The sequence below is a fragment of the Diuraphis noxia genome, unplaced genomic scaffold (assembly GCF_037042655.1).
Source record: "Diuraphis noxia isolate RWA-SAM2 unplaced genomic scaffold, SU_Dnox_SAM2 contig0003, whole genome shotgun sequence".
In the NCBI taxonomy this organism is placed as follows: Eukaryota; Metazoa; Arthropoda; class Insecta; order Hemiptera; family Aphididae; genus Diuraphis; species Diuraphis noxia.
The window spans coordinates 50,834,438-50,862,113 of NW_028301713.1; the positions used below are offsets into that span (position 1 = coordinate 50,834,438).

Genomic DNA, 27,676 nt, shown 5'->3' on the forward strand with positions numbered 1-27,676 from the left:
ACTTAGTCGACAACAATCTCGTATTACTACATTTAGTCGATAACATCAACACAGTACGCACTTCCGACGCATGATGTCAACAATAGAGAGCGCCCGTCTCAGTGTGACCATGTGCCTGCGACAAGTTCAGCTTAATATTACTACATTAATACATTAAAAGTTAAATGTTACGGCATCGGAATGGTACTACCAGTACGAAAATGTCATATATGCATCGGCCCAGTGGTATTACGAAAAGATAGACATCAAAGGATGTCAAATAGTACACATGTCCCAGTATCCCGCGCATTCGCTACGGGAACCGGTGACATGCATATAACCCCGTCACGGACACCACGGCAGGCATCCTTACCTTCCCAGTCTACAGTCTGGCGACACGGTACCGATCAGAAGTGAAATAAAGCGCTGATTATCGGGCTACGATCTTTAGACCGTAGCAAACTGGATTAATCTGCTTATCACTTGCATCGTTTGTACCGTCGTCGACCAGACCGACCCGGACAAAGAAGCAAGCCAACCAGCCAACGACAAGCCGCTACCGAGTGCCGCCGCCGCAGAAGCCTTGCCGTCACCATCGCCACCACTACCAACCGCCAACAGTGCCGTCAGATCAAGGAGTAGGACAAGAAACCCAAGTACGTGTCACTAGTCATTCGACGCTACCACGGGCTACGCTGTAGAAAGCGTAGCATACTGTGTGAGCAAGTCGGCCTGAGTAAGTGGTGTAGGCGCCAACAGTACGTCGGGCACGGGCTACACCGTGAAAAGCGTAGCAATACTGTGTCCGAAATACGTCCGGGCAATACCACCTCTGCTCCCTCCCGTAAAACTATTGATACATACCCATAACCCGTCCACACGTGAGTTGTTGTCCCACAATCGTTGTACATAATTTTATGTCTGTATTAAATTGTTCGTGTAATCTGTACCATTAGGTTGTAAATTCCGCAAGGAATATATATAAGAATATAAAAGAAAATATTGTATCTTAAATGTATTTATGATTATATAAATTGTTTGAATAAAAAGAAGTTAATAAAACAAAACCACCAAGAGTTCCGTTTTATTACAATTATTATGTATTTTCCAGGTACAATCCATATCTATCAACTGAATATGTGCAATCGATTAACCAACTAATATATGTGTTATGATGTTTTTCCCTGCTGTTAATTTATTCTCAGAATATGATCGATTATAACTTATATTTTTATTTTTTGACATACATAATTGACAACTGCTGACTGTTACTGCAAATCGCAACTTAAATCTAACCTTATAAATACGATCTAGTTCAAAATAAAGGGTATTAAATCAAAACTATAACATCAAACATTCCGTATATGCAGTATTGAAGTGCAAATATAATATGACTGAAATTATTTGACATTTTATTTTTTCAGAGGATTGTTTTTTACTACTAAAAATACCACTCACTAGTCACTTAAATTGCTGATAAATTATAAATATAGATATGAAAATTATGATAGGTAAACCGTAAGCATCATCTTGAAAAAAAAAAGTATCCCAATATACATATAAAGCACACTGATATATTATCAATCATATTTTTCCATCAATATTACATAAATATTAGTCATGATGTAGGTATTTAATAAAAAACATTCCAAATAAAATTGTTTGCATTAATAGTTAAAGTTACCCCTATTATTATAAACTATGATGTATGAACCTAGTAAATCGTAAATTGTTTGAATTTAATAACTTATAGGAATAGTTGTTTAATAAATAACCATTTATCTATAATTATTATTATATAATGCCTAATAAAACAATATTCTATACATAAAGATTCTGAGTGGTTCCAGAATTAAATGGTTTTCATATAAAACTGGAAAAAAATATTATTGATCATAAAATTAAAATGAGAAAAAAAATTTTAAAACATCAATCTAAAAAAAAAGTGTAAAATAATAATAATTTGTTTGGTATTGAAATGTTTTTCCGGCACTGACAGTGCTATCTATGTACGAAATGCGATCCTGAGGATTACATAATACAGTAAAGCAACAATTTATAGATGGCGTTGCCGATATGCACGATGCAAGATCAATATTTACAATATTTGAAACGCATAACCTACTCATACAATAATATTATTAAAATATTCAAAAAGCGTCGATATGACAATATTATATCTAATAAAACACATTTTACTTAGCATATAACCATGTTTTATTAAATTGTTTAAAATTAAGAATAGTAATCATAGACGTGTTTACATAAAAAAAAAAAAAAATCGTCACTGAATTATTAGAAGTCGTATCTGCCTCGACAGTTGGCACGTCTTGAGTGTCTTGACACATAACTTAAATGTTCGAAATATTATGAAAATTCGAAAACATAAATTAACATAGTAAACAAATGTACGTTCCAAAATCAGTCCTATACTCACAATCTAGGGTGCACAACGTATTGCGATACATAATCTATGTACCACATACAAAAACAAATTAATAATAATAATAATAAAGTTCACCTAAATTACGGAATTTTTTTTAAAGACGTATTGCCTTAATGTTGACAGTCTTCTTAAGAAATAATTATAATCTACTTAGACTACCAAATTAAATGATAGTTATAACAAACATTAAATTATTTAAGGCTATGAAATGGAAAGTATGGTCTTCGATATATATATAACATATAATATCAATGGTACAAGATACAATTAACTATACATTGATAAATTTATGATAGTAAGTGTACATTTTCTCTCGTAACATTACAATAAGGCATATTGAAATTATTATAAAATTTAAAATAAAAGATAAAACTGATTGAATATATTCTAAGCAGAAAAATAATGTAATCGTTTTTTAATAATATATTTTTGTGTGACTAATGCCATCTTTTCGAACAGAAAAATATTCAATCTCCAATATTGAAGGTGTATTTTGGTATCAGTAAATTTGTTCTCTTTGGAAAATTCCCATGACATTTTTTTTTAAATAACAAATAATAACATATTCAAAAAAAAACTATTGGAAAAAGAAGAATACTTACGCAATAAAAGTTTTCAGCAAGTAAGATATTATTTTTATGTTTTAATTTAGAATGTTATCACTATAAGATTTTTAATTTTTCACCAGAAATTTATACTATCTTTAATTTATACATATTGTTCATATAATTTTTAAAATATTTGGACTCTTTTTGAGCTATTTGTGGGTTGGAATTTTCAAATCTTTTTAGTATTTTTTCTGATTAAAAATTGTTGTTTCAAAACTGAAATACTTGAAAATTACAATGTATCTCTAAGTTGTTCTTCCATGCAAATTTTTAGGCTAACCATATTTCAGGCTATCGCATTACGTTGCATGCAACTAGATATTGTTCTTCTGCAGCAAGAAAAATGTAGGAATCATAAATATATATGTTTTCAGGTTTAGTGCAGTGAAAAACATATTTTAATATAGTATGCTATATTTTATTAAAAATTTAATTAATAATTGTTAATTATAGATTGATTTTTACAATAATAATATGTCTTTATTATTAGTTTGCGTTTCTGTGGTGAAAACAAAGATAACTCAGTTAGAAAAAAAATTACGTCCAACCCAAAAACATACCTCTCTATGTTAAAATTTCTTACACAACTAAATGTATTATAAAATATCCTAGAAGTATAAGCTGACACATCGTCTCCACTAAGAATCATTTTTACATAATATATGTAATGGTTCGTCATTGAATTAGAATATTATACACATACATTATTTGTTATTACATTATATTTTACAATGACCAATTCAATAACGAGGTGTCGAGGTAGGTACCTACACTCGAAAACTATTAGTATTAGTATAAAAGAGGAAGTTCCCTTGTTATATTACGTATGTACTTGAACGATATTATATCATAATGTTGTTTGGTTAAGAACAAAATGTTTCTTAAGTTTCAAATATAATATTCAGCAATACAAATATGTCCAATACCTATGAAATCAACTGATTTGCAATGTACCTAATAGTAATTAAAATGTAAAATAACCGCTGACCTAACTTTTTTACTAACCCATTGGGTGTTTATATAAGTACTTATGCTTTTTATTTTTTACCGCGAATTGTAAATTCATTTTTTTTTTGTATTATAGTGTTGTATTCACTTTCTGACATAATTTGGTTTGGTGTATAGTATGTATCTATTCATCGTTTTTTTTCTTCGCCTTAACCTCAAAAACTTTTAAAGTTCTGCAAAAATGTAGAGATAAAAATAAAAATACAAAAATATTTTATATTTTAAGGCCTCGTCGCGTCGGACGAAGATTATTGTTGTGTTACAGAGCATATGCCTGCATCGTACATAACGTCATATTCATACTTCATACTTCATACATTCATCATTATTATGATTATATATATATATACGATCGAATAAACGATAATAATGATTATTGTTGTAATGCGTGCGTGTTATAACAATCATGGTATAACAATATATTATAGGTAGTCGTTACTCGTTGAGCTGGATTTTTTTAGATTATACGCTTATATCTATACATAAATGCAGGTTAAACGATGTATGATGCGTAAGTACAAGAAATACAGGACTACTTAAAAAATAAATATATATGCCTAGGTATAAAAAAAGAATGAAAACCGAGCAAAATTTTTCTAGCGATTTCGCATGTGCCCGCCTTGGAATGTCGCAGCTGCTGCCGCCGAGGTTCGAGAACAAAACGCTCCACTCGAGGAATCCACACGGGGTTGCGGTTATAACCGCAAAAACGATGACGTGAGCTGTCATACGTGTGCGTAAATCTAGGAGAGTGGTACACCATAGTTCTCCCCGGGCAATAAAAATAATAATAATATAATAATAAACACAATGGCGTGGCGCGCGCACTGTTCCGGGGATGAGTTAAAAACGCCAATTAAACGTGTACGTACCTATATGGTACCCACATAGCCACTTATACCGTGTATGAAATTATTGTTGCGTAGGGGATCGAACGCGCGGTGACATATTATAAAGACGAAAATAACGGACGAGTGAGGCTGCTCTGAAAAGTGAAGAGTGTGTCCGCGGGAGACACAATGTGGATACTGCTGCATGGAGAGCATATTATTATACGCGTGCACTTATAATAGCTATGCCTTCGTATTATTATAGGTATTACCTGTATCATACGCACGTCTTCTTAACTGAGATTTCGACGTGTTTCTTGAAACCACTTGTTCAATTTCAAAAAAAAAAAAAAAAAAAAATGTCATAGTATTATAATATAATACCTAATAATATGGTATAATAATATATTATACATGGGTAAGCGGTCGTCGTGGCTTGTATTATAGCCGCCAAACTCTACGAGTATAGAGGTACTTCTTTATTATTGTATTTTACCACATGCATTGTTGCAACTTTGCAATTGACAATTATTTTTTACCATTTATTTTTTCCGACTGGTTTTTTTAGATACTGCAGAGAATACACAGTGCACACTCACACACAAGTAAAATATACCGTTTGTTGGACAATAAACCTGCAATGCCGGCGTTTTGAGGTTTTTGCGGGTTTATTTTTTTGTTCTTTATATCAATCAGAGTCAGCTTTATTTTTAAACTCTATAACTGTGGCTCATAGGCATCTATGTTTATATGTTTGTAATATAGGTATGAAAAAATAATATTCTGAAATACTTTAAATTTAGCATAATATAATATGTTAATAGTAACCAAAATCTAAAAAGTGAAATTTATTGTGTTAGATGATTAAAATATATTTTTATTAAACCGACAGAAAACGGAAAGCTTGATTAAGATAGTAAAATAGAATACCAATCTACGCATATTAAAATAATAACATGTGTCCTAAACAAGAGGTATTTTGGTTGAAATATTATGAAATACAAGGAAAAGACTTTGATACTAAAATAGTAAAATGCTTACGAATTTTATTCCTTGTATAACTTCTACGATTAAATAGAGAAAGTTATCATACTTTAAATTAAATCCTCAACATCGACTTAATTAAATACAATGATTGATACAATTGATAAAATATAAGGTAAGTAATTAACGTTGATTCGAGTGTTTAATCTCTAAATCCTAATCACTAAAACGATAAAAGAAAACTCCGAAATTCCAAAATTCCAAAATTAATAAATATATATTTATTATAAATAATATGTATACACTAATATATATTATTAATATGCTCATATAATATACATACCGATTCGCAATATAATATAAAACGACCGCGGTGCATAACATTAAACACTTTTACCGCGATTTTCTCCCCCCGTTGCCACGTTGCTAATATTAAGATACCGCATCAACCTAACGAATAATTTATTATTAAAACTCCGAATAATATGCTTTGAGTTTTCATTACCGATTATTATTATATACGTAAATATATTATACTCGCCGTAACCGAGTCGCGTCTTTTATTCCCCCAGTTACCACGGTTCTTTTTGTTTTATAGTTTATCACTCATCGAGGGTGTCGGTTTTGCTATTGAATAATTCAGTTCGTTTATTATTCATTAAAATTGTTAAGTTCTTCCCGACCCCCTATCACCATAAGCGACGACCAATATAGGTATAATGTGATCTTCAATTTTTATCGATTATATATGCATATAATTTAATTATAATAATTATAGTTATATACTCATACAACATTATATACGTGCACTATTATAACACTAACCTATTGGTAAACAGGTAATTCAAATTTTTCTCACTTTTTATTAATTGTTTTTTTTTTTTTTAATCTTAAAATATCTTTCATAACATCTTAAATATTTTAATTTCATACTTTGAAAGAAAGTGTGTGTTTATAAAATTTCCAGAGGTACTCTCTTAGTATATCGTGTATGATAATATATCAAAATATAACAATTAATAATATATGGTTTAAACTTTAAACAATAGCAATAAAATGTAATTAAAAATACGTATGAATAGGTGTTACTGTTAAAAATCATTGCAATTTAGCCATCATACAAATTTTGATAATAAATGATTATTTATGCAAGTGAAAGCGATGAAATCAAATAACTTTATACATCGTTCAGTGCTATTTCTATACGCAATTCTTTGAGTTTGTTGTGGTAGTAATAATAATATTTTGTTAAAACGCTCTACGTCACAATATTTGGCTACGTCAACATATTTTATTGGGATGTCGGATGTGAAATGCAAAATCAAAACACGTAAACACTCAATAAGTTGTATGGGCACATGATGCATGATGTATATGATATACATAACAATAACAACAATAACAGTATAATATTATAATAACGCTCGGCAGTGATTGGTCCGCGTACCCGTCAGCGGGGGGCTGCTAATCCTGTTTTTCGTTTTCGTGCCCATGCCATAATATATATATATATATATATATAATACAGAAGGTACCTATGTAACAGTGGGGCCCGCGGGGGGATTTAGGGAGTGATTAGCCTCCGGGACCGGAGAAAAATGAAAGACCGGTTTTCTTTGCAGGGACTCACACAAAAAGGGTGAACCGCGCTGTGACAATATTTACGTGGCGGCGGTGGTCCGTTTTCCAGTCCAGAGCACGTACCTATATGTTATACAAAATATTGTATAGGTAACCATATGATATTGTACGGAAAATAATAGGTAGGTGATGGTACGCTCGCGCTCACACAAAACCGATGGAAATCCGCGGCGGTGTAAGAAAAAATAATAATCACAAGACTTACGAATAATAATAATAATATCTGTGTGGCTTCGTCCGCAGTGGCGGTGTCGCGGCCGCGGTAGTGTACACAGTTACCGCGGTGAAAAGGGATTGTTTCCGGGGCACGAATTTTCATCGGTGGGGGTGCGGTGGCCCGGCCAACGCATCTCATACGTATGCCGCCACAGCGACACGCTCAACTTCGTTTTTACCTGCCTTTGTGGTTTTACCGACCGATTATTTCATTATACTTGTTTTCTCTGCCGAAAAAAATACTACCGGAAAATAATAATCACAATAACACCTCCCACCGTCATGCTTTTATCACACACACACACACACACAAACACACAGCACGCACCCACCCACGCATGAATAAATATAATACACTATAATATGTATTATAATGCATATTGTTATTAGGTAGTTACATTTTGTGAATAGTCAACTAGTACCATCCATCTTGCCTAGGGACTACAACTATGATGATTACAATAATAATAATAATGCAATAACAACAACAAAGGCGTGCATTATGCTTTCGTGTTCCAGCAGCTATAGTGTCTCACGTGTTCCGTGTTTGAATAATCTAGTAACGCCGAAAATAAATACTAAAATATTGCCTACAATATACCTTTCAGAACAAGAGTCGAAGCTATAGGTTTTCATATATCAATCTTCTTGTTTAAATTTATATTCAATAGGTAAATCAAAAATGTATCAACCAGGTTATTACCTAGTCATTAGCTATTTGTGAATATAGTCAATCAGTAAATATATAGTATGGTGGTGCTACGCTGAACAAAACCGAAAATAAATTATAATGATCATATTATTAATAATAATATGATTTATTGCAACAAACGAGAAATACAAGAAATATTTATAACAATCTATAAAAATGCATGCAGATGCAATATACCATTCACCACAACAGCTTATCCTTTGTGATCAAAATTATAAAAACTAACATAAATTAAATTCTAAATTTTAGGTTAATACGACAAATACACTAACATCCCAAATGTAGTATACAATAGGACAAGTAGTTTATTTATCAGGCAAATAAAAATTAAAAATATAAAATGTATGAATACTTTTATGACGTTATTGTGTTAAATTATTATTATGTATAAGTAATATTTCATCATCATCGTATAGTGTGCTGTACACTCACCGCATAAATTTCACCCTATTTATTATCATTATTCGGATAACTATCAGTTGCATGTAGACAATATGTAGTATTATATTTGTGGAGTACTGATTTCGAATTACCGATTATAACTTTAGGTATGTAGATCATACGATATAATATCATGAACTATTAATTATAATATTATATTTTGTATATTATATAATGTTTTCCGTCCGCAGACTGTCTTGTTGGTTTACAATAAAATAATTTCGTGACCTTGGTCTCGTAACCTTAATAATTGATCCCAATTTCATTTTAATATCAATTATATAATTACTTTATCACACTAACCTACTGCGACGTTCGTGTATAGTTAAACTAAACGTGTGCCGTCATCCGATAACTCGTGATTATTATACATTTTATCGGTTTTAGTTTTTTTATTATGTCCGTGCGGTCGCTGTGTCCCGATCTGTAATATTTTACTTGCGGCCGTTAAGATTTTGTCATAGAAAATATCATACTTATTATTTCGTTCTACAGTATTAAGAGTGCAGTTCAAAAGTTCAACATTTTAATAAAAATAAATGCAATTGAACGCCGTTAAAAATCCTCTGCAACTGTAGCAGCAATGCGTTTATATAACGTTTTATCGTGAATCCGATAAGAATAATAATAGGTACTCATTGTCCATGCGGAATATGTTTTTGTATATTATGTAGGTATATCTACGTATACAATTATGTATTTTATTCGTTCTTATATTAAATGTTATATTTTTATAATATTAGTATGCACTTTAACGTAAGCATGTGTAATTACGTTTTACTGAAATTTAAATTTTCAAACTGCTTATGATATACTATATTAATATTATTTTCGTTGTCCATATAACTGTTTATAATAAATGCACACAATATACCTCTTAATGAATATTTATAAAGCTTTATAAACTACAAACAATGGGAATAGATGAATTTAGGGTTTTTGAAATTTCACTTATTTCTACACTCTTGGTTTTACAATTTTTATAACTTTTATGGTTTTCTTTTTAAAAAATAATGTGTTTTCAGTTTTCACTAACCAATATAAATATTTTATAAACTTAATGTAAAACATTATGTATACCTATTATACCTTTTTTTTACTTTGGATTTGGGCGATGAAATGTTCGTATTAATGGTACGTTTATGAATTTATTTTTAATATTCAATTGCTATACATATATCACTTACCTACTGGTAACAGAAATAATTCCAAATAATTTATAGCTATAATATAATATTAGCTGGCAATATTTTACTATCTGAGTCTGACATCGTTTAATTATCAAACTTTGTAATATATTATATCATATTTTATGATTAGCCTGGTACACACTTTTTAATTTGTTCAATGCATATTTCTATCTATTCCAAGTATTGACTCTTTTTATAATTTTCATCATACAAATACTATTTTTTTTTTTAATGAATTTCTTATGAATATTTAAGTGTGTGTTCAAATAATTTATAGTCTCATTTTATTATTCTCAAATCATTATTATACGATATTTTGATCATTAAATCAAATGTTTTTCGTCTCGTATACTATAATAGTATAATATGCTCGTTCGTGTCACACAACCGTAATTAGTAAAACATATTTACATTTTATTCTGTATAATAAAAGCATTTATTTTTTTATATATTATGTTGTTTCATCCACACATCTTTATTTCAATATTTAATTTAAAATTTGTACACACTTTCGTTTTGTCTAATAAAAATAATTATCTTATTTTATTTTTAACACCGTCCATTACAACAACATTTATCTTTATTTATCTATACGGACATTAGTCATTTTTTTATCATAAGTACTATACAATTTATTAATTTTTAACGTTATTTTTAATAAGACGCTTAATGTTGACAATCATATCTTGACAGTTCTTTATTTTATTACCTGCAATATTTTCATCTCCCTTTTCTACCAAAGTGCCAAATAAGATTGTACGAGCTACAAGATATTATACAACGATGGCTTAACCACAAAATACACTGCATTAATCTCATATTTATTCTATATGATTGCGATGTGCCCGTGTTGAACAAACAGACGTTGAAACGAATTACGATAATTTCTACAAACGTGGAGATTAATGTGCTAAGACAATACTACCTAGGTCTTAGGTAAACCTACAATATTTTACTAACAAAATAATCTAAAATTTATCTAAACATAACAACTAACTGTCACATGTTTTATTGTGATGTAAGATAAGTATAAGAATTTACTGCGTTTTTATTTATCAACCATCCCGTACATAGGAAAGTGCAAAGAATACCATAATCGTGGTGGCCTAATAACGGTTGACATTTATGTGGGGCGTAGTTATTCTTTCTTGCTAATTGCATAAAAATAAATTAATAAAAAATCACACTTCCTAAAATGTTACACACTTCCATGACAATATTTAATTTGTGTAGATATAGGACTATACATATGTACCTAGGTATATGAATAGTTATTTTTTACAAACCAGTCAAAGATAGGTATGTCTACGAGACGGATTTTAGGATTGCAATTAACTCATTAGTCAGATATAATTTCATACTAATATATTTCAGTGAAATCAATGCAACAGACTATATTGATGAGGCCGACAACATCATCTATTCATTGTGTTCTGACCATTCCAATAATTATAAGTTGCATGGACATGGGCTATTGTATCATGTGTCTTTATAATGATAATACATATACATATCTACGAAAACGCATTATATAAACACAACTCGATGGAGGGGAAGTAATAGAAATGATGTAGAAATTTAAACCGTGAGGTTACTACCAACGTTACTACCATGTCTACGACACATAATTAAAATATGAATAATATAATAACCACAATATTATTAATAATACGGTAATAAATTAATAAGTTATATTGTTATTAATTAGTAATTACTATATACGATTGTGTAGCTTGTGACGGTCATCGTTTTCACCAATAATATTGATATTATAAATATACCGCTAAATTACAATGCGCATGTTTGGTTGAAATGGCAGTAGCGGTGGCGGCGCTATCAAAAGTTTATGCGACGTCGTGGGGCGGCAATTTCGTTGCAGGAGCGTGAGCCCGCATGTATAATCGTTTCGAATCAAGTCGGTTGGTTGGGTCACCCAGTGTAGCTTTTCCCATCGGATCAACATCCGGTTAGCAAGGGTGGTGGTGGTGGGATGGATGTTTTTCAAGCACAAGAGTAAATAGTATGATATTCGACGAAGAGCCTGTTGGGCGACTGGAACAAAACGAAAAAAAATATATATAAATATATACATTCATAAAAAGCCCAAGAGAGTCCTATGGGGGTGGTAATGGGAGTGGAGGGGGCAGCATACAAAAACGAGAGGAGACTTTGTTTTTAAGCAGAAATGCCAATAAAACATCATTTGCGGGGCGGGGTGAATGCGCACGTATATAATATAGTTATATGTACGTAATATATCATCGCGGTGTAGGAGAAAAAGCTGTTCAGCTCGGTAATCCCCGTACGCGGGAATCACGACACACAAATGAAAAGAAGAAAAAAGCGCAAACATTCTCTCTCTCACACATACACACACACACACACACACACACACACACACACACACACACACACACACACACACACACACATTCACTCCCTCCACATCCCTCATCACTCGTCCCGTCACCCGCGTATTTAGGCGGCTTCGTATATGTCATTCCGCGCTCAGTCGTTCTCGTCGACTGGCCAACGTACTTACAACTACTCACTCGCACAGCACTGCATACACACATTCATATATTATAATATATTATATTATACGAGTATGTATCTAAAATATTATACAGTGTGCATAACTACCCCCAACGAGCACAATGCGTAGAGTGGTGCTCGACACTTGTACACCGCGATCCACGACCGAAACCTTTGTGCAGTTTATTTCCCTCTCTCTTTCTCTCACTCGATTTTTTTTTTAATGCGTCCAGCAAACAATCGTTTGTGTTTTAATCGTTATTCGTTCGCAGCTGTTTTTGGATACGGCGATGATGGCGACCACGACTACGACGACAACGACGACAACAATATAATAATAACGTACACTGTGTTATACATTATTATTATTTATGTGGACGGTCCACTTGTGTCACCACGCGAGGTTGAAACAGCACTCCGCTGAGCTTCGGTGCAATAATATATTATTATTACTATTATTATTTTACATTATATTAAGTTATACACGCAATAGCATAGAGTATGGTATTTTCTCTCAACGATGTTCGCCAGAGTTGTTTTTTGAGCCACTTATCGATACACTGTTTTTGGCTTACATAGCGATTCCTACCACGAATATCATAATACACGTACGACCTCCGCATCTGTCACATCAGCCCGTCTAATTATTGTTCATTCGGTATAATATATATATTTTGTAGGTGCTTATATAAAAAACAAAATACTCTGTATCCACTTCTAGGTAAACTTTTAAAATATAACACGAATGAATAATTGCTCTACAGATCCCTCATGAAGCTTATTTGGAACTATGGTTTCCAATTATGGGGAGAGCAAAACAAAAAAATCCAACATTTACAAAATGTAAACGTTATAATTTATATCACTTTATGTGATTACTCTTGCATCCTTCGATCTGAACCATATGTATACACTTAGATCTTCGACTAAAGATTATCGCTGACATGGCTATACATCCTCTTACCAAAGTTTCAGTTCTCACATTACAAACCACAAGAATCCACTTATTCTTACACGTAACTGAGTAAACATTCCTGGAATTCCGCTTAGAAGAGTTAAGAGGAATTAGAGTCGCAATTTTGCTTAGCTAAATATTGATATAAAAAATAATAATAATATAAACTCATAATAAGTCATGATATATATCCCGGTTCAGATTGGGCCATTGAGTTACTATTCTATCACACAATTTCCGTGGACTGCAGTTATGGAAAAAAATGTATAAATATAAATATAAAAATCATTTCGATTATGTAACCTTGCAAAAGCGTACCTAGTCAGTAGTCAAACTTAGTATTACACCATTTAACATATTATGTTTAATTTAAGATATGTGATTAACATTAAATATTATGTTAATAATATGAATCACTAAAAATATTAAATACTGAACATTCGGCACTTGGCAGTAATACTACAAAAACAAAGAGGAAACATTTCAAAAATAAATACAAAATACAATAGCGTACGGTGATGATGATTGATGCAGTAGTGGTGGTAGTAAATAATAGTAAATTGAAATTTGGAATAAAAACTTATAATAATACATTTTCTAGTGTAAGTAATAAAGTATATTGTAAACTATATTAAAATATGTATAATGTAAATAAATACATATTATTCTACTCAAATTTAAAAACTATTTTTTTTTTTCAAGACCGTGTTAATATAAAATACAAAAAACTTATGTTTGTTATTAAAAAGAAAATTATTTTGAATTTTTCTACTCACAATTTTTTCATCATCTATAATAGTATAAATGGTTTCTTAAAAAAGAAACTTTGAATGATTTCAAATTTGAAAATATCTTGAAAATTATTAAAAACTTTTCTAATAATAATTGTTTATCTAAATTAGTATAGCGAACATAAATATTTAATTTTAAAATTTAATTTATCATATTCCTACTTATTATTATTATTTTTATACTCAGGGCCATCCAAGCTGATTAACGTATGACTTTTGAAATGTTGATAAGACTACTTCATTCATATTGAAAAAAAAATATGGGGTCTCTGAAAATATTTAGTTAGTACAGGAACCCTAAATTTGATGTCTGATTATATCTATGTCTATTGGTATATTTCATATTTTCTTTATAATCAAAAAATAATAATTATAAAGTTCCCAAATCCTAATTCTTATCATATTGTCTGATGAAGGTAGAAATACTATAATTTATGTTGGACTTTTAAATGTAGCTAAAAGGGTCGGTTGCTTACTGAGAATAGAGGGCCAAAATAGCCTGACAAATTTATCGTTTATTCGAGTCTGATTGTTATTGCTGGATAGCTACTCTCCTAAATTCCATATACTTTATTTTTGCATACTCATTCTTAAGATCATTTAGCAGACTTATATTCTTATTGTAACTATTATAACATATTGTATATATTCTAATAAACGTTTAAAATATGTATATATACATTATATACTCAGATACTCTACTGCAACGGTGCAACCACTTAGTAGAAATATATAATACATTGCTCGTGATCCTCGTCGATCATAGAAATCTGTTCGCTGCTGTTTTTATTAATTATTTTAAATATGAAAGTGACACATCGTTCACAGTTTAAATTTTAGAAAAAAACCACCAATACAACAACTTACACTTCCAGTTCACTTCTTAATTCAAATATCTAGTATTATAGGTACTATATGCTACTTGTTGCTTGAGTTTCGTTCAATAAGCATAGTGATATTATAACTCGCCGGAGTTGCAATTATTTTGTACAACTCTTCCAAATGCCATTAATATATATATATATTTGTGTGTGTGTGCCTTAATAATATTTATAAGTTAATGTTTATTGTACGACTATTATTATATACTATAGGGGTAATCGTAAAGCTATACAGTGAAAATATTTACTTTTTCTGAATATTATTTCTGAATTTTAAAAGAAAAATATAAAGCTTAAATCGTAAAGACCTTATAGTTCTATATGTATAAAAACTTAGTATATTTTTATGTAACAGAAAATACCTTATAACATACATATTAAATGTGAATTATATCATTTCATAAAAAAATAGTTGATAATTGAACTCTGAAGTCAAATTGTTTTTATTTACTCCAATTTACGTACACTAATTATTATCTTATTGTATAGATTGTAATGGTGTTTATGTTTCTCAAAAAACACGCAATGCTAAGAAATACAATTTCGTTATTATGGGGGAGGAAAAAAGTTTATGAAAAGCAGTGGTATTTTTTCTTATATAAACACAATTTAATGTATATTTCTTCTTTAATAAATAACAAATTAGTAACTAACATAGTAACAATAAACTGTGATTGTGTTCAAAGTGATTTAATTATTTCAAAGTAATATTTTTTCGAAGTTTGTGTTATTAAAATGATTAAATGAAATTTAATATATATCAAAAAATATTTTTATTAAATACTTAAATATAATTTAAAAGTTGCCTTCGATTCTAACAATTGTTAAATTAATGTATATAAATTTGGTCATATACATACGCAATACTGTTACCTCTATACTTTTGCAACATATTGTATTATGATTTAAGAATGTAAATCTTTGAAATTTAATATTTATATTTTATATAAATAATTATCATCTATTGAAAATTAAAAAAAAAAAAAAAATATATACTTTAAAGTAGGTATTTTAGGTGTGTATTTTTATATATATTATTATATATTACCTTTATATAGGTATATACATATTTTCTATGTAGTTCAGTGTCGGTCTGACATACTAAAGGTCCCTTGATCCGTTTTTTAAAGAGGCATATGAAATAAGAAGGCTTCTCAGAATATTTTAAGATATTTTATATATATTTTACATGAAATGTCGATACGATACATTTTATTAAATGTTAGTGTATACCATCCATAAATATATCTTACATTTGTATTCCTATATGATCCTATTATATGCACTTAATTATTCGCAAACAATTATTTCAACTCTCATATGATTTAAATTTTGTTTAATTTGTTATTTGATATTCAGTGTGATGGTATTAAAAATTTTGAAAATGTTTCATTTTAAATTGGTAGATAGTTTAGAATAACTTTTTTTTCTAACGGGTAACCAATTGTTATTAGAAAAAAACATTTATATGATTGTGGTTTAAATCCACGTTGTTAAAAAATATAATGACCAAATTTCAAAACAACAATATCCCATCATACCAAATAACAATTTTAGTCTGTAACCAATGGCAACCTTTTATAAACAAAAAAGTTTTTGATTTACACCGTGTATTTCCAAATTTTCTTCCAAGCACTTCTTAAACAGCTAATTTTGGAAAATCTTTTCTTAGAGCATTATTACATGGTTTAAAGTACTGCCAAAATGGCAAAACCTTGAAGCTATTACATTAATATAAAGAGAGAAAGAGAGATATTTTAAATAAAAACAACAAAAAGTTAGTTATAAATATTATACATGTGACTTTTAAATTAATGATATTGAATCAATTAAAATTATATAAATAATAAAATTATAATTAGTATTCTTATGCGAGTAATTTTTTATTAATTCATATTATAATTGTTATGATCAATACATTACTATATATATATATATATATATAGATACGTAACTAGTAAATAGTGAATATTACCGACATCCAAACCAACCCGTATTAAGTAATAATCACTTCATCTTAAAATAATGATTTACCGTCATGAGTTATTTCGTTTTATTATAATATTATTGTGTCTTAACGTTTATCTAAATATGTATTCTGAATGACTTTTGCGCTTCGAAGTATTTAACTAAAAAATGTTTATTATCATGAACCCGTCGATATATTTATAAATGGCTGACCGAATACGCAGAAACGGTCAAACGGTGGGCGTACAAAAAACTTTCCATGTGGAAACACTCCGAAGATTTCTTTCAGACTATATCAAAGGATCGCACGCCGTCGAGAATTGATATTTCCTTGACAAAATATGATTTATAACCGCCTATGAGTTTTAATGGTTGTAAAAAAAAGGTTTTTTTTCATACACACTGATTATTCACACAAATAATATTGTTCACCATTACGTCGTAAACGGTGGGGCATTTTAGTGTTTTCTTTTTTTAACACACAAAGTCGCAAAACGATTTAATGTGCCGTTTGACTATAAAAAAAAATTACATTGTAACTATCGGATGCCAGTTAAAATAATAAAATACGCATGTTTCCGTTGCGGCGAAAAATGCGTATACTCATGAGATATTATTATATATGTTTAAAGCATTAAAATCTGCACCGAATGACGTGTGAACATCCCAAGGAATACAATCATACATATGTATAATAGCACGAGCTATTTTAGACCACTCTATACCAAACTAGTATATGTTATATGGTCGACCGCAGCAAAGTCAATAGTATTCTTTAGCGTTTTTAATTGCCTATAATCGAATCGTCAGTAATCTTTCAACACGCGCGTGCGATAAAACACGATTTTCACGCGACACAAAAAATTGCTATATTAAAAACACACACACCAAGCTAAACAATTTTTGTTTGTTATTATTATTATAATCTTTTATTTTTTTTTTTTTTGCTCGTCCCCGCTTAAATTTTCTTTGGCAACCGATATCGGATTTTTAAATAGATAAAAAATAATAATAATAATAAAATAAAGAATGAAAAAAAATAGTTCATCGTAATGAGAGAGAAAGAACAATCACCAATTAGCCCTTGGTTAATGTAAAAATATATCACATAGGTACACTGCCACATGCTATACACATTCCTTATTCTTGAAAATATATATGTAAAAACGATTTTTACTTGAGTCACTAACAGCTGTAACAGATATAATGTTTTTAATGGACTATTACATTATTTTCGTGCCATCTTTAAATATTATTTGTAAAACTTCTACAATAAAGAAACATTTAAAAAAAATTATTATATTTTATACATGTTTAGAAATTTAAATATGTGCCAATACTTTATTTTTAATTTTATATGAACATAATATCATACTTTTTTCAATTGTATAGGCAGGTGCCGATGTGCAGTGCCTTAATGCGAGAATGTAGCTACAATGTTCAAATAGAAATTATTAATACAAATATTCAATTGATCATGTTTTATTTTTAGTAAACTATAACATAATAATATTTCAATTTAAATTTGAAACAATTAGATATTTTATGTATATAATAATATGATACATATACAGATGAACACTGCACCTTTAGTTAAGAGGAGATACGTCAGTAAAACTTTATTCAGTAAAAAAAAAAAAAAAATACATAACATCCGGTAGAATTGTAAAATTGGTAGAATTGTTTTTTTCACAAAATAATGTATTAAAATACTCTGCGAATAAAAACCATAATATTAGAAACGATTTATAAAATTATATATATATTCACATATTTCGAACAATTGTTTGTTATTTACATAAAAAAATTATAATAACAAAAACTATTATTAATATTATTATATGAAGATTATAATATTGAGAAAAGTATACTGGGTAATAATATGTTTTGCATAAAATATATAGTAGCTATATTCTATATTATTTTAGATTCCGAACGAAGTTAGAAATGTATTGATTTTACAATGATGTATGTTTTTTTGTGTCTATTATCACGTTTTGGAGAAGAAATAATGCTTTGATTATTGACTTCGGCCCTTCTTTAAAAAGAAAATTCATCTAGTAGGTACTTTGGAGGTCAAAATTAAAAAATTTACAGTTGTTATCAAAAGCGTCAGGAAAAACTCTAATAAAGTAACGAAAAAACGAAAAATCTTACGCATAATCAGTTTTTGACAAAACCGATTTTTTTATTGTAATTACTGTAATTCAAAAACGAATCATTGTCAATACTTGAAATTTTCAACAAATGTTTGTATTAGTGTTATCTATTTAGAATTAAATTTTCAAAATATTTTTGATATTTTTTAAGTTACTTTAGACAGTTGAAATTTTCAATTTTTTTAAGTTAAGCATTAAAGTTAAAATGTTTACGAAATATATCAAAACCGCGAAAATGTGCATGTAATTTTGAAGTTGAAAATTCGTAAAATTTTTGTTACTTTTATTTAAGGTTAAAAAAATCCAACACAGGTATTTTGTAACATTTTCTTCAAATAACTTTTAAAAAAAAACTCCAGAGATAGAAAACATTTTGTGCGCGTATAAAACTATTTAAATATAGGTAATATAATATATTATCCTAGACTCGTCCGTTCAAAAACGTTTTTCGTCATTGCTGTCATTGCTTTCAAATTTAATACATCCATTTTAGTGACTTATACTCTTCATCACTACTCTACGCGCGGCAAAACAATACCCGCTTGACCACTTTTTTTTTTTATTGATCTTTTTAGCTTCGGCGACATGGGCCATTAGCTTTATACATAATTTACATTATACTATTACTTAAAATTTACACGGTTTAGGTGACAATTTAGTTACACTAATAAGGGGAAGGGCTGTTGACTATATTTATTATAATTAAATGTATTTATCTATTTTGGTTGTCCTGAGGAATGAGATGATTTTTTCGGGTTGACAGTCGGGTCCGATTGATTCGTATAAGTTGGTTGGTATATTTAGTTTTTCTCTTCCTTCTTCATTTGATCGGCGTTCTGTCATCAAGTGTTACCACTTTTTTTATTACTCATTTAATCTGTAATATAATTTTTGTATTATATTCTGAATTGCATTATTTTTATTTTTATTAAAATGATATTAAATACTGTCAACTTGGCGTTTAACTCAGCTCACTCTCTCATTTCATACACGAATACTTTTTTTTAATCATTAATTTCTAGTTCCAAATTCCAATGTTTGGATTCTAAATTATAATTTATATGTATAGTTGATCCATAATATTAATATTATCTTTTTGTTACGATAATGTATATATCCTATTAATAAATATCATAATAAAAAGTCAATTACTCGTATAATAGTGGTAGAATCATAATGTGTATACATTTATTATACTAATTATTTTTACAGTGCATCTAATCTCGTATAAATTCAGTGATCCCGTGAAATTTAATTGCATTTAATTGTAATACACTATAAATTAAATTAATAATAATGTTTTATCTATACATTCAGTTTAGTCCATATTAGTATATAGGTACTTAAGGTATAATATTAATTTAATTCGTAATAAGTATCGAACACAGTATAATAGTATTAAAATAGTGATAATAACACTGATAACTGATTAAACTAAAGTGAATATCTCGCACTATGAAACTAGAATGGTAATTTAATTTAAAGACCTATGTCGTATATCACAATATCAAGTAAAACCAATGTTGAAAAACAACAGAAACTAGGTAATATAGCTTTTAGAAACATTAGATTATTTTAAGAATAGATTATATTTTAAATGTTGTCTTTTCAATCAAATTAAGAACACATGAATATACTTTGACACTTATTGTGTAATATATATAAGCTTAATTTATAATTAAATATGAATTCAAACATAATATTATTAGTCTAAGAAAGTGTTAGTAGATTTTTATGTACCTATTTAGTTTTTATGCAACTTTTACAAAGTTTCAAATTAAATTTTGCGTTAGACGCTTTGAAGAATATAATTATTGTAAACTTATTGTCTTCATTAAAGAGATTTTAAATTAAAGATTTATTTGTATTTGTTACCTTTAATGAAATATTTAATTAGTTTTAACTATAATATACATTTTTAAAAGATAATTTACTTATAAACGATTTAATTCAATTAATGTATTTAGTAATTATATACTTATTCTTAACAAAATATGATATCTCTGCTTGATTAAAATTATGTTTATACAATGTTTATCATAATATTATACTATATTTTAATGACACATTACTTTATGATAGATATTTAAAATAAAAAGTATGACAATATTTTGGAGGCACTATATGGAGGTTTATCCACTGGCATGGTTTGAAGTTTATTTTACAATATACGTATAAATTGTAAGCAATTTCTATGCAAATATAGAATGTGAATTATTTTACTTAGGTACCTAATAATATTTTACTAATTATAACATTATGATAATTGATAATATAATTATTAACGATATATTAAGTCATTTATCCGGGTATAATCAAAAGAATATCTCTATGTATGAAATTGTTTTCCTTAAACATACACTACAAAACTAATTAGCTCGTTATATAAGACGTTTTTTTTATACTGGGATTATCAATTTAACTTGAATACATTGGTTTTCTATACTAGATTAAAAAAAATGAATTTGATGTTAATAGTACTATAACTATATAATATATACTATAAACCTTATATATTTGTATTGGATTCGTGTCAGAGTAGTACCTATTAAATTAATTTAATCCCCTCTTTATTATTGTTAAACATTAGGTATACGATACGGGATAGATGTTCAAAACCAAAGTCATAATATTATTATGATTACTCTATAGGAGTCTCAATGTGGCTGATTCTAAGATCTACTTAGCACGTGGGCTCAAATGTAAATAACTTATAACCACGTAGAAGAAACTCTCCTGCAGGTCCTATTTCTTCTTTTGTCTCTTATTTCTTTCTATACGAACCACAAATAATAGTGTTTTTCTGGACATCACTTGAATTTGATAATGATAGGGTGCTAAAATTAAAGCAGGTTAATTTTTTTTCCACTTATAACCATTCATATAATTCTCTAGAAAAATAAAATAAAAATTTCGATCTTCTTTGAAAATATCCCGATCAAATTTTACACGACATAAGTTCAAGACTAGGTAACAAGCGCTTGATGTACCTATAGTCTATACTTAATACTATAATGAGTATATAAAAAAGAAAAAAATATAGAATATAAAAAGATGGCAATGATACTATAAATACAGTTGGTGTTTACTCAAAAAAAAATTTTCTTTTTTATGTAGTCTAATTAGTTTATATTTATGCAGATTATAAAATGTGTGACTTAACTTTATAGGTATACCTATACTTTCAATTTTTTTGTAAGTAATTATTCTAAAAACCTTATAAGAAACTTGTATTGAATTTTCAAGATCATTAACAAAGGAATACAAATGCTATAGAAAAGGGTACGTAGAAAAAAATAAAAACACTTGGATATCATGTGAAATTTGAAGTGTAAAAATAGTGTTTCATACTAAATTATTATAATGAAAACTTATAATTTTAAAAGTAACCTTATTATGTAAGAGATGATAAAATTATAGGTTAGGTATGTTTAAAATGTATATAAATACATTTTTAATATTGTATTTTTATATAATATAACTGGGGTAGTTTATGATTTACAATAAATAACTGCAAAATATTGTATAATATTAAAATTAAAAATCAATTATGATACTACATTATCATATTCTTAATAAGTATAAGACATTTGAAACACTTACTAAATTATTCAAAATGCAGTATCATAAATAAATTTGGAAAACGACAGTGATCTTAAGTCGTTCTGAGTACCTACTTGAAAATTATTTAAAATAATGTATTTGAAATACTGCCCCTAAAGGCCATGTCTGTCAATCATAAATTGATATCAAACATAACATAGATAGTAGATACATCCTTCATTAAACGATTAGGCTAACGCACGCGTATAATCAAAAGAGAGAGAGAGAGAGAGAGAGAGAGAGAGCGATGGTCGTCACTCGTACTCAAGGTTCTGAGCCAAAAAGAAACTAAAATTATTAAGCGGAAGAGAACAAAAAAATGTAGCGATTTGCAGACGGTCTGCAGTATTAAGTGTTGGCTTACAGATTTGTACATTATTCCGCGTCCACGATAAGTCTCATTAATCGGCACCAATTCCGTTCATCTTGCTGTGCCGTAACCATAGTGTGGACTTGGAAGCATCTGCTCAGATGAGATTATTATTATTACAATTATTATTATTCCGGTTAGACCCACCGCGCCGTGACGGCGGCAACTTGTCTGAAAAGTCGTCGTTGGCATTGATCGCACTCGGAGTTGGCCGTCTCATCGGTCACGTTCAGCAATACAGAACACGTCATATATTACTACTTAACCATATTATTATAACTGTATTCTATAATAGTATAATACGACTGCTCGTACAGACAGCATGTGCGTTGATGGTGAAAAATTGCCGAGTACAATATACATTAAAACGATCACTCTTTCTCTCTCTCTCTCTCTCGTAAACCGTTTCGGTCTGGGCCCATCGAAGTATTTCGTACAGTTGCCGTCGTTGTCACGATTCGTATATATTATTACATATTTTATTATTTTATACTTGACACATACACCCACACACATACAAATGCTTGACGACGATTTCACATACATAACTATAATATGTATAATAATATAAATATGTCAATCAGAAACAGTTATGATATGGTTTTGGACGACATAAGAGCATATTTTATATTTTAGTGGTGGTTAAAACAATAATATTGTTGTGTAATAACTATAATAAGAAACCAAAAAACAATAATAGGTACTATTTAATGATGTGTATAGTAGACCCGGCATTGTTATTAATTATTATTAACCTAACCACCTGGCATGCCCATTGTATCCACATCATATACAATACATATAATAATATGTAAATTTATATTAACGTTACAATCATTATCATTTAAATCTCGTGAATAGATACATGATCACTGTGAGCTTTTTCACAATAATGTTTATAACGATAGGTGCACCAGTCTACTGCTTTAGCTACACTGTATTGTCACCTATGTCGTATATGAAAGTTCGACACCGACAGGAGAAAATGCGATTTCCTAGTTTGCATTTTTACTTTCAACATTTGTAATAATATGGTAAATTTGTGATAAGTGATAACATTCTTAATGCACATCCAAATTATTCGAATGTATGTATTTCTATTTTTTAGAAATTCTATTTAAAACAAGTTAATATAACAGTTCTATTTTAAAATTAATAGGTTTATTATATTATACACTCATGCCAATATTAATTGTTAATCTACCACAGGTACCTATATTTATTTAAAATAATTTAGAATATAAGTTTCAAAAAGGTTATGACACAGTAAAAAAAATAAGAAACACGCTTCATTGTAAAGTCGCTCCACTCAGAATTTAAAATTATTACAATTGTTCAAAATAATGTCGTATAATACTGTATAACAAACTTTAAAAAAAACCTATAGATTGAAAAAATCTGCTCTTCTACGCGAGATTTATTCTTTATTTGTAACACCATTAAAGTGATACTATTGTAAATTAAATACAATGTAAGGCTTTTAAACTATACCCATCTGTGGATCCTAGTTCGAATTAATTGATCAGTTGTTTAAAACTGCATCTGTGTGTCAGAAATTCACGAGATATCTCAAATATACAATATTATACACATACGATCGGCAAACGCTAATGATTAATAAATGCATATTTTAACATCAGAGTTAAATGTTAAACAATAAACTTATTTTAAAATTTGTTAGGTGTATAATACATTTTCTTTTAAAATACTTAAGAAAATGAAAAATATGGTAAAATATTGATATAAAAAAAATAATGCAATCAAGATACCTCCCAAATGGAATTAATGATGCACTTAATCTATAAGATGTAGCATTCACTTCAGATTTTAACGGGCGCATGTAAATTCCACCGATTGCGACCTTTTTTCAAGTTAATTCCACCGGTACGTTTATTTTACCTGAAAAAAAAAAATGTAAACTCCACCGGTATGTCTTTTCATAGCAGCATCAATTCTTTTTTTTTCAATAAAGTAATAAATATATTTTAATAATAAATTCCAAATTAAAATAACAAATTGTATAAAAAAATAAATATAAATGGCATTTTTAGGGTCATTTTTGGCTAACTTTTAGAGCATATTTGTATGGTTTTGAGTACATTTAAATCCGGGCCCTAATTATAATATATCTATTGTAGTTAAATACAATAATTATAAAAAAAAAAAATCATATAAAAATCAAATAGAAGTAATAGAAAAATATATAATTATTAACATTACGTAAGTATAGTATGTACCTACATAATTTATGTACAGATTTATTATTTATATATATTATATTCAGATACTTATATCTTTTTTTACACAATATTAAAATAAATAAAATAATAGTAATTGAATATCTAATAGAACTTTTGTAAAGAGATTTATATTTGAATTTTAATATGAAATATATACGTGCTTTCAGGTCAAAAATACATATCGGTGGAATTTACATTTTTTTTCAGGTAAAAAAAATGTATCAGTGGAATTTACATGCAATAAATCCAACCCTAAAATCGACTACCTGGAAATCGGTGGAGTTTACAATCGCCCATTTTAACACCGATGACTTTGTGGTAGGTAGTTAAATACTGTAAATACCTAATTTTAATGGTATTGCAGCAATTTTCAGAAAACAAATGTACACAAAGAAACGTTAACAAATAAAAATAATGACGGAATGATTACAAATTTATCGGTAATCAGATACATTTGATGACAGTGCCCAAAATAAACGCTTAGTTAAAATTAAATTTATGTGCTTATTCAATGATTCGTAAAATAGAATCGACGAAGCGCTACAAACACATAACAAATTTACATTTTACTGTTAGCCATAGAACAATAACAATATTTAAATGCCAACAAAATAATTTCATATACGCATTTGTTCATTTTAATAATTAGTTATAATAAATCTATACAAATGTATAATGCCGATCGAGTTACGTCACATTATATTATTTAAAATAGAATATACTTACATTATTATAGGTACCTATATAGATTTAAATTTAACATAACTTACGAAATAAAAATTAAAAACGGATTTAACATGAATTAATCTTATACTAGTTTCAAACGAAATGGGATATCGTCGAAATATAATAGTCAGCGATTTGAACACATCAATATATGTTACCCGGTTATACCGAAATTTAAATCAGAAACAATTATAGATGTTTTTACAAAAACAATAAACATAACAATCAATTTAGGCCTAGACCTGGTTATCTGTAGATATTATTTAGGACAAAAATTCTAGTAGTTGTGCACACTGCAACCTCGAGCTGGAGGCATTATAGAAAAAACAATCAACAACCAAATCGCTAAGTGAGTGATTAACGTAATAACGAGCTTAAAATATCAAACCTTCAAACCATAATATTTATATTATAGTTAAAAGTTATGAGTGATTGTATGCTAATATTTAATTAACTATCGTTTTGTATGCGGAATGTATGGAATTTCCAAACACAATAATAGTATTATGTACCTCTAGTGTTTAGTCATTTAAAAAAAAATTGTCTTTTTTAATTGGTCCACTAAAGTTTTTCGTGAGTTATGTAATCAATTTTTCATAAAATATTATTAAACAAATGTCTCCTCCCCGTACTTCATATTTGTAAATAAAATCATTAAATAAATGAAGGAAAAACATAATAATAAACGTTAAACGAATATTATGATTTTCATATGACACCAAAAAGTCTTTGATGTGCCTCGCGTTATGATTTATAACGTAATTTGTTACACACAGTGATTAACTCAAACTAATCATGTAACTTGCTCTGTCTGATTTACGTGGAAGTCATATTATTATTTGGCGTTTGTACAAAACGAAAATCGCTCTTCTAGAAAAATATTTAAGATGATTCGTGCGTCTAGATTGTATTTTAGTTAAACCAGAATACCGGTGAATAATAATAATTATAATGTGGGGATTTATAATATTCCTGATGGGAGCTTTAATGTGGTGACTCTATGAGTGGATGACAAAAATATGGTAATACTCATCGTAAAGGAAAAATAAAACAGTATGGTAACATTACAATGCTTTTCAAGACGAATTCGATAGAAACTATTTGGGCATTGAAGTCATTTACAATCGGTATAGACAACCTCGTGTAGGAATAATAATTTACGCATACCATCGACTAATTGAAATAACTTCAGCAATAGATTGCAGAACAGATTCAAAATATTAACTGTATTGTTTCCTGCAAGATTTTGCAATATTGATGGGTCCGATTGCAACACTCGGATAAGCTCCATTTTTATATTTTAAAAAAAAAAGTTTTGTATAAAAACGTGTTCGGCTAAACCATATTAACTGAACATTAATAATATTTCATTTTTTATTGTTTGAGTAATTTA

The 27,676-nt window shown here is 28.7% G+C and overlaps 1 pseudogene; it reads right to left on the minus strand.

Annotated features, from left to right (window-relative positions):
• Positions 1-669: 669 nt before the first annotated feature.
• LOC149057502 (uncharacterized) overlaps positions 670-27,676 on the minus strand; it is a 42,082-nt pseudogene continuing 15,075 nt past the window's right edge.